The sequence below is a fragment of the Balaenoptera musculus genome, chromosome 3 (assembly GCF_009873245.2).
Source record: "Balaenoptera musculus isolate JJ_BM4_2016_0621 chromosome 3, mBalMus1.pri.v3, whole genome shotgun sequence".
NCBI classification, from domain to species: Eukaryota; Metazoa; Chordata; class Mammalia; order Artiodactyla; family Balaenopteridae; genus Balaenoptera; species Balaenoptera musculus.
In genome coordinates, this window is record NC_045787.1 from 23,656,689 (window position 1) to 23,666,114 (window position 9,426).

The 9,426-nt window shown below is 40.0% G+C and overlaps 1 pseudogene; it reads left to right on the forward strand.

Annotated features, from left to right (window-relative positions):
• The first annotated feature begins 545 nt into the window (after positions 1–545).
• LOC118892034 lies at positions 546–7,188 on the forward strand (annotated as a pseudogene).
• The last annotated feature ends 2,238 nt before the right edge of the window (positions 7,189–9,426 follow it).

Sequence of the window (9,426 nt, forward strand, 5' to 3'; positions counted from 1 at the left end):
ATTAATACTATTTCAAGCTTATAATAGGAGTCCATTAAATGGTGAAGTATTAAATGTGTGAAAGAGGAGAAATTGAGGAAGGTGGTCCCATACAATGCCTAAGCAGTGATGGGAATAAAGTGAAGTCACGATTAAGAGAAATAAGAGGCTCTTATTTCTCTTATTGAGAAAGAGGCTCTGAAGGAGTTCAGGGAGACAGAACACATGCACATACAAAAGAACAACCATGTGAAGACACCCTGAGAAGGCGCCATCTGTAAGCCCAGGAGAGAGACCTGGAACAGACCCTTCCTGTACAGCCCTCAGTGGAAACCAACCAACTTTGATCTTGGACTTTTAACCGCCAGAATGGTGAGAAAATAAATTTCTGTTGTTTAAGCCAGGGGTCCCCAACCCCCGGGCCATGGACCCGTAGTGGTCCACGGCCTGTTAGGAACCGGGCTGCACAGCAGGAGGTGAGGGGCCGGCAAGCGAGCGAAGCTTCATCTGCCGCTCCCCATGGCTCCCTATCCGTGGAAAAACTACCTCGCATTACCACCTGAACCATGCCCTCCCCTGCCCCACCCGTGGAAAACTGTCTCCCACGAAACCTGTCCCTGGTGCCAAAAACGGTTGGGGACCGCTGGTTTAAGCCATACAGTCTGTGGTATTTTGTTAGATTAGCCTGAGCAGACTAATGCAGGTTTTATCAGGTAATATTAGTATATGCAGATATTAGGAAGTGGCATTTAGTATGTCTAGGGGAGAAAATTACGTCTATAAAATTTTAAAAGTTGGATCTTCTCCTTGAAGAGTAGAATAGAGTTCAGTTTTAAGCCTGTAGGCATAATCTTAAAGAGGAAAAGCTATCTGAGGAGAGGTTTCTGTTTTCCATCAAGATTTAAATGCAATTATAATAAAACCATGTTTGTTTGCACTAGAGTTAGATGTTTAAACAAGTCAATACATTTTTGGAAACACAGGAAGGAAAGATGCTTTACTTTTATTTCCAGACTAATGTTAGTACTGACAAAGAGTGACAGAGCGATAGCCTCAGAGACCACTAAAACCATTTCATTCACAAAATGGGTGCTTTACGAGTAAGTTCTCTGCAGACTGCTCCTGTGTTGGGGTGCTGCTCAGGGCTCAGCAGATGCCACTGGAGTTTGCAAGCATCTGCTCATTCTCTCTCCTCTTGTCAGTACAGAACCCACTAAAGATAAAGGCTTTCATATAATAATGTTATCTGCCCACCAAGACCATGTTATATCTGGCAAGGACCAGGAAATTGGGTAGTTTTGATGAATGTGATTAAAATAGAGTCAACGTATGAAAACATTTTCACTGAATAATAAAGGCTGTATTCTACGAGAGAGTAGCAAATGTAAGCTCATGAACTGACTGATGTTTGAACTTAACTAAAGTAACTCGCAAGTTAAAACACAATTGCATTTACAAAATGAGTTCCGATTTTAAAAAATTCCGAACCTGAAAAAACTTAACTTTCTAGTATATGATTTTTCATATGAAAAGCAATCAGACTGAAAATATTAAGCATCTGCTTGGCTCATGAAAAGTAGTTAGTTGTTAGGGCTGGCAACAGTAGAAATAGTATTTCTGCCTCTTAGGGCTTCAAAAGTTTTAAAACTAGAGACATACCAAAAAGTAAGAGTAACATAAGAAAAGCATTTATAAATTACACCTGAGTGGTCTATCCAGTCAGGTGTAAAGATGGTGAGCTAAAAAGTCTCATGGAGAAGAAAACAGGTGAATTCTGAGGGGCCGGTTGGGACAGGGATGTAGGAAATAGTAGGCATCATCCATTGTGAAAGTATTGTTAAAAGAAGAATGCAGTCAGAATTCCAGGGGTGAGTTCAGACACACTGAAGAGACTAGTGGCTTTCAATCCTTTTTAAGACATCTACTGGAATATATTTTATTACATTTCACCTTGTTTTAATTTCAAATTTACAGATAAGTTGCTTCATGCTCTTCTCACACTCACCAGTTGTGGACAGTTTTCCTTTTTTACTTTAAAATTCTCTCTTTCTCCCTGTGTCTGAATGTATGTGGCTCTCTCCTGACATATCTCCATGATTCTTAGAGCACTTCTTTAATGTCTGGCACTACAGGATGGCCCAAGCATGCATCTCACTTTTTCTGGCTCAGCCCTATTATTGGCTACACTCCTTTTCCCCTTTATACGGACAACAGTTCTTAGAAAACAAAACTGGTCACCAGGTATATTCATACCTTCTACGCCTTACCAGTGAACAGAAGTCGAAAATACGCATATCTCTGTATCTATCTACTGAACTGAAGAGCTCTTATTGGTGTCTCTAATTTTATCCAACACATCAGTAAACCTTCTAGATATTTTTTTCTTTTTAATATTTTTAACTCCTTTCCAAAAAGGGAGAAATCTGGTCCTCATTACACATTTGCTCAAACTTAGCAAACAGAAGATAGTTTCAAAATTGGTAACTTATACCACTAAACAACAAATAAAAAGGAAACCTACTAACTAGACTTCAGTATCTGTTTACCTTTCTTTTTTATTTCTTTGAAATAAAATTTAATTAGATTGAAATGAGCAAAGCTCAAATGTATAATTTAATGAGTTTTGACAAATGCATATACTGCGAAGACAGAACATTTCCATCGCCTCAGAAAGTTAACATGTGGCTGTTTTTCATCAATATCTTCACCCTCCACAGGGGTAAACAATGTTATAATTTTTTTTTTTCCATCATGGATTGGTTTCGCCTGTTTTAGAATATACTACAAATGGAATCATACAGCATATAATTTTTTGAATTGGGTTCATTTGCCAACATTTTTTGTGAGAAGCATCTATTTTTGTATGTATTAGTAGTTTGTTTATTTTTACTGATGAGTAGTATTTTGTTATATGACTTTACCACAAAATATTCACACATTTTCCTATGAACAGACAGCAGGGCCACTTCTCGTTTCTGACTCTTGTATAAAGCATCTCTGGATATTCTTGCAACAGACTATTTGTAGACATGGAATTTCATTGACCTTGGGTAAATATCTACGGTAGAATTTCAGAGACAGATATATACCTTCATAATAAGCAACCAAACTTTCTTTGTTTAAAAGAAGGTGCATTATTTACATTCTCATCAGCATGTATGAGAGAACTAGTTGTTCTGAATCCTAACCAACATTTGGTGTTAAAAGGCTTTTAAATTTTAGCCATTCTTGTGAATATCTATAAATGTGACTTCAATTAAACTTTTCCTTATGAATAATGTTGAACTTTTTTCTCATGTTTATTGCACAGCTGTACATCTTTCTTTGTGAAGTATCCAAGTTTTTTACCCATTGTTTTAGATTGTCTTTTTATTGTTGAGTCTTGAGAGTACTTTACATATTTTTTATACAGGGCTTTTGTCAACTATAAATTTTGCTTGTGTATTTTATTAAGTTTCCTATTTGGATAAAGTCTGATTTTAATGAAGTCAAATTTATCATGTTTTCTCTTTCTTATTATTCCTTTCTATGTTCTAAGAAAGCTTTGTCTACCTCAGGGTGCATAAAGAATGCACTACTGTTTTTTCTAAACTTTTAGGGTTTTAACTGTTGCATTTCAGTTTTGCTCCATCTCAAATGAATGTTTTTATATGCTATTAGGTGGGATTAAGGTTTATTTATTCCCTATGTGTATCCAGTTGTTGCAGGATCATTTGCTTAAAAGAATTTACCTCCCCACTGAAATGCTTTGGCACCTTAGTCAAAAATTAAAATAATTTTGTATGGAAACACAAAAGACCCTGGATAGCAAAAGCAACCTTTAGAAAGAAAAACGGAGCTGGAAGAATCAGGCTCCCTAACTTTAGACTATACTACAAAGCTACAATAATCAAGACACTATGGTATTGGCACAAAAACAGAAATATAGAACAATGGAACAGGATAGAAAGCCCAGAGATAAACCCACGTACATATGGTCACCTTATCTTTGATAAAAGAGGCAAGAATATACAATGGAGAAAAGACAGCCTCTTCAATAAGTGGTGCTGGGAAAACTGGACAGCTACATATAAAAGAATGAAATTAGAACATTCCCTAACACCATACACAAATATAAAGCCAAAATGGATTAAAGACCTAAATGTAAGGCCAGACAGTATAAAACTCTTAGAGGAGAACATAGGCAGAACACTCTATGACATAAATCACAGCAAGATCCTTTTTGACCCACCTCCTAGAGAAATGGAAATAAGAACAAAAATAAACAAATGGGACCTAATGAAACTTAAAAGCTTTTGCACAGCAAAGGAAACAAGATAAAAAGACAACCCTCAGAATGGGAGAAAATATTTGCAAATGAAGCAACTGACAAAGGATTAATCTCCAAAATATACAAGCAGCTCATGCAGCTCAGTATCATAAAACAAACAACCCAATCCAAAAACGGGCAGAAGACCTAAATAGACATTTCTTCAAAGATGATATACAGATTGCCAACACACACATGAAAGGATGCTCAACATCACTAATCATTAGGGAAATGCAAATCAAAACTACAATGAGGTATCACCTCACACCAGTCAGAATGGCCATCATCAAAAAATCTACAAACAATAAATGCTGGCGAGGGTGTGGAGAAAAGGGAACCCTTTTGCACTGTTGGTGGGAATGTAAATTGATACAGCCACTATGGAGAACAGTATGGAGGTTCCTTAAAAAACTAAAAATAGAACTACCATATGACCCAGCAATCCCACTACTGGGCATATACCCTGAGAAAACCATAATTCAAAAAGACACATGTACCACAATGTTCACTGCAGCTCTATTTATAATAGCCAGGACATGGAAGCAACCTAAGTGTCCACCGACACATGAATGGATAAAGAAGATGTAGCACATATATACAATGGAATATTACTCAGCCATAAAAAGAAACAAAATTGAGTTATTTGTAGTGAGGTGGATGGACCTAGAGTCTGTCATACAGAGTGAAGTAAGTCAGAAAGAGAAAAACAAATACTGTATGCTAATACATATACATAGAATCTTAAAAAAAAAAAAAAGGTTCTGATGAACCTAGGGGCAGGACAGGAATAAAGATGCAGACGTAGAGAATGGACCTGAGGACACAGGGAGGGGGAAAGGTAAGCTGGGATGAAGTGAGAGAGTAGCACTGACATATATATACTACCAAATGTAAAATAGATAGCTAGTGGGAAGGAGCTGCATAGCACAGGGAGATCAGCTCAGTGCTTTGTGACCACCTAGAGGGGTCAGATAGGGAGGGTGGGAGGGAGACGCAAGAGGGAGGAGATATGGAGATATATGTATACGTATAGCTGATTCACTTTGTTATATAGCAGAAACTAACAAAACATTGTAAAGCAATCATACTCCAATAAAGATGTTAAAAAAATGAGAAAATGGGGAAAAAAAATTTTTTAATTAAATTAATTTATAAGTGTTTGTCTATTCCCAGATTCTTCATTCTCTATTTATTTTCTTCTGTTCTCATCCAATAACACACTATCTTCATTATGTAGTTATGTTATAATTTAAGTTTCTCAACTTTTGTACATCTGAATGTGTCTTCCTTAGGCTTTCATTTTCTAAGAATGCATCCTGGCCTTTCTCTGTTTCCCTGCCCCCCCCCCTTTTTAATGAGACTGTTCTTCACATCATTATTCCTCTACGTACAATATGTCCTTTTTCTGTAGTGATCTGAATATTTTCCCTTAGCCTCTGGTTTGCTGTACTTTAACTACATGGTTTTCTTTTTACTTATCCTTCTGGCAGTTCACTGATCTTCTTTGATCTATAAATTTATTCTTTTCACCAAATTCTAAGAATTATTGGTGTTAATTTTTCCATTGTGTTTCTAACCCTTTTTTTCAGTCCTCTCATTCTACATTTGAGAGATGCATATGTTAGACTGATATTATCACAAAGGTCATGGATGTAGGTTATTTTTCCCTCTCCCTCTCTCTCTCTCTTGTTTTCACCTTTTGCTTCTGTGTTTGATTTTAAGATTAGGTCATTTCTTTTGACCTTTTTTCAAGAACAAGGATTATTTATTCTTGCAGCTCCTAACTGGATTGTCATAATCTAGTGAATCATGTTGAGCTTTTCACTTCTACTATTTTCATTTTTAAAACAGGTTTTATAGTAAATGTTTTTGGTTGCTCTAAAAATAAAAAGCACTTCAACTAGGAAAGAAAAAATGTCCTTCCACTAGGGTCTGGGCTGTATTCTAGGTGTCTTCAGGGCCCCAGGTTCAGGCTGGAACACGGGTCTCTTCACCCGAGTGGGAGGAGGGGGCTAAATTTTGTCCACAGGCCTCAGGCCGGTCTTGCCTAGGCTGGGGGCCGAGGCTACAGAGCTTGCAATTGCCAACTGCTAACCCCTGCCTTTTAAGGGATCAGTGGATTGTTGTTGAAAAAGTATGTAGTCCATAATCCGGTCAGACTTCTAGGCGGAAACTTCTAGGCGGCACCTACTATTTCAACACCTCAAGTAGGAAGCAGAGGACTAAGGACAATGATAAATCCAAGGAGAGGACCCTGGAAGATAATGAGGAGGAGAGAAGGCTCAAGGAAAGGAAGGACCAGCTGTACTGGGAGCATTTACTCACCTTGTGTGTCATCGCTGTCCTCATGAGCTGGCTGGTCTCGCCCAGCACTAGCAGGGGTACCATTTCCTGGACCAACTTTGTCCACGAGATGCTGGCCAGGAGCCAAGTACAGAAGGTCCAGGTGGTGCCCCACAGTGATGTGGTGGAAGTCTATCTGCACCCCAGAGCCGTGGTGTTTGGGTGGCCTCGCCTGGCCTTGATGCACGGAATGCAGGTTTCAAATACTGATATATTTGAGAGAAGCTTCCAGCAGCTGAAGATGAGCTGAGTATCGAAGGCAAGGTCAGGATCCCAGTTTCCTATAGGCTGAGGGGCTTCTTGGAAATGCCCTCTCTGCCTTGGGGATGACAGCAGTGGGCTCAGCCACCCTGTGGTATGTTCTGCGTCTGGCTAGAAAGACTGGAAGTGAAGGAGGAATCAGTGCTTTCAATCGGATTAAAATGGCTCCTCGCGCGATTGCGGACGCCACAAAGATGGGAAAAGGAGTCAGCCCTTGCTGCCGGGCCGGCCATGGTGGGAAGGCACTGCGAGCCAAGGCGATGGCGCCGGCGGCACTGGTGCTGTTCCTGCGATGAGACGCCCAGAGTCTGTGGAAAGAGGCCTCCGCCCAAGGCCCCGCACCGTGCACACCGACGAAATTCACGCGGTGGGCAAGAAGCACTCCACCAGCACGTCCCGCTTCTCCAGCACCGAGGACGAGCAGAGGCCCAACTACCTTCTGGTGGAAGTGCATGAACTGGGCACTCCCGACCACGTCGTAGTCCAGACGTCCACCGAGCTCACACGTTGCACAACGCTCTGCCGGGGCCCAGCTCCGGGGTGCGGAGCGGCGCGGCCACGCCCGCATCTTTGAGGAGCCTGCGTGGAAGCCGTGCTGCGTGGGAAGCCGTGCGCATGTCCAGTTCGCCGCCGCCGCCGCCGAGAGCGTCATTGCCACGACTGCACCAAGAGCGAGCTCATCGCCAAGGAAGAGCAGAGGTGGCTGCGTTTCTGAGTCAGGCACTGCTTTTGCCTGCAGGTTGCTGCAGCACGTGGAGGCGGTGAGGAAGATCTCCATCACACCAGGGACAAACGCTGCACTAGGCTTTGCTCAGACGCTCCCCAAGAGACCAGCACCTCTTCACCATGAGCCGCTTTTGGAGCCGATGTGCATGGCCCTGGGCGGCCGTCCCCCTCGGGAGACCACCTCTTATAACAAGGTCACTTCTGGCGCAGGAGACCCGCAGCTACTACTGTAGAACTTGCAGGGGGTAGGGTGGGAGAACCAGCCATGGGGGTCCAGACTTGCTGGGGCTTCCTTGCCCCCCAGCAGGTCATTATTACCACCTAAAAGCCTCCAGGCCTCACTTCCTTCCAGAGAACAGAGGTGATAAATGTGAGGGGCACTTGGGCCTTTCTTCTCTTAGTCAGAGTCTAAGGGTGTCTTTCTGCAAGCCATCATCCTAATGTGTTCTGGGTCCCAGGAATTGGGGGGGAAATAGGTTCTTTGTACTTAGGAGTTGATCTTGTCGTTGGCCTTAAAGACAATTTTATGATCATGAATTTAGATATAAATGTAATGTGTTAAAATAAGAAAAGACACCCATATGCTAGTAGCCGTAGACAATTGGAAATACACACTTTGCATTCGTTCATGAGCAAAGAAAGTAGAGGTGAAGACTGAGAAATAAAACGTGAAGAACTCAGACGTTTAATGAGTAAGAGAAGAAAACAGAACTGGCTTCCAGGAAGTCAAGGAAAATGTGGGCTTGGAAACAACTATTAGTCTTGTGATTTGTGAATCCGTGATAGTTTTGATAGTTGAAAGTAAGGAATTTGGAAGATGGGGGAGTTAAGGAAAGAATAAAGAGCATGGAAATGTAGTGATTGTGAGATATTAATCCTTAGATAGTCATTTAAAAGGAGGGCTGTAGTTTAAACATAAAATGACAGCATCAGGGTTAAGTCGTTATCTCTGTGTTAGTTGATAATTTACCTGTTTGATGAAATTAAAAGTTACAAAGGAGAATCAGAAATGAAGCATACAGGGCTCAGTTTGGGCTGTAACTGAAAACTTAAGTAGAAAAATTACTTTTTGGAAGTAGTGCAAATGCTTTTTGGCCTGAGGCTAGAGGGTAGGAAAAAGGAGCTACGAAAGTAGAGAATGAGGACAGACATCACTTTAGATAACTTTGATTTCTCAATAAATTAATATCAGTGAATATGAAACTAAGAAAAGTGGAAAAGTTTTAGAACAGATATTGTGGAACTACAGCCAAAGATGAATGGAAGTATTTTCAAAATCTTTTAGGGCCTAATAGATCTTAGTATCATTCACATAGTAAGAGTTCAAAATGTTGATATAGTATATGATATTCATGAGATAAGCATTCTGTTTAAATAAGAACAAAACTAGACCAGCTACTGAATTATCCATAATAAAAAAGCTGTCCTAGAGGAAAACAGATTTCCATCCTTCTTCTTCCTCCTAATTCTACACTGATGATTTTTTAAACATGCTTACACATAAGTTTATCATCACTTATTATCCAAAGTGATTTTTAAAATCATTTCACTTGAGCATAGTTCCTGCAGAATATATTTTCCTTAATTCCCCTACAACTTTCTTTTTCTTTTCTTATTAGCTTTTTATTAAGATTCAAATATATATATCCAAATATATATATATGAGGTAAACAAAGTTTAAAGAAATCACCATTCCGATAAAGCATTCTTTTAAAGTCTAACATTCATGAATACAGAATACTGATATATTATGCATTCTAGTAATGATGGACAATATATATAAGTAAAAAACTCTGTACCAACAATCT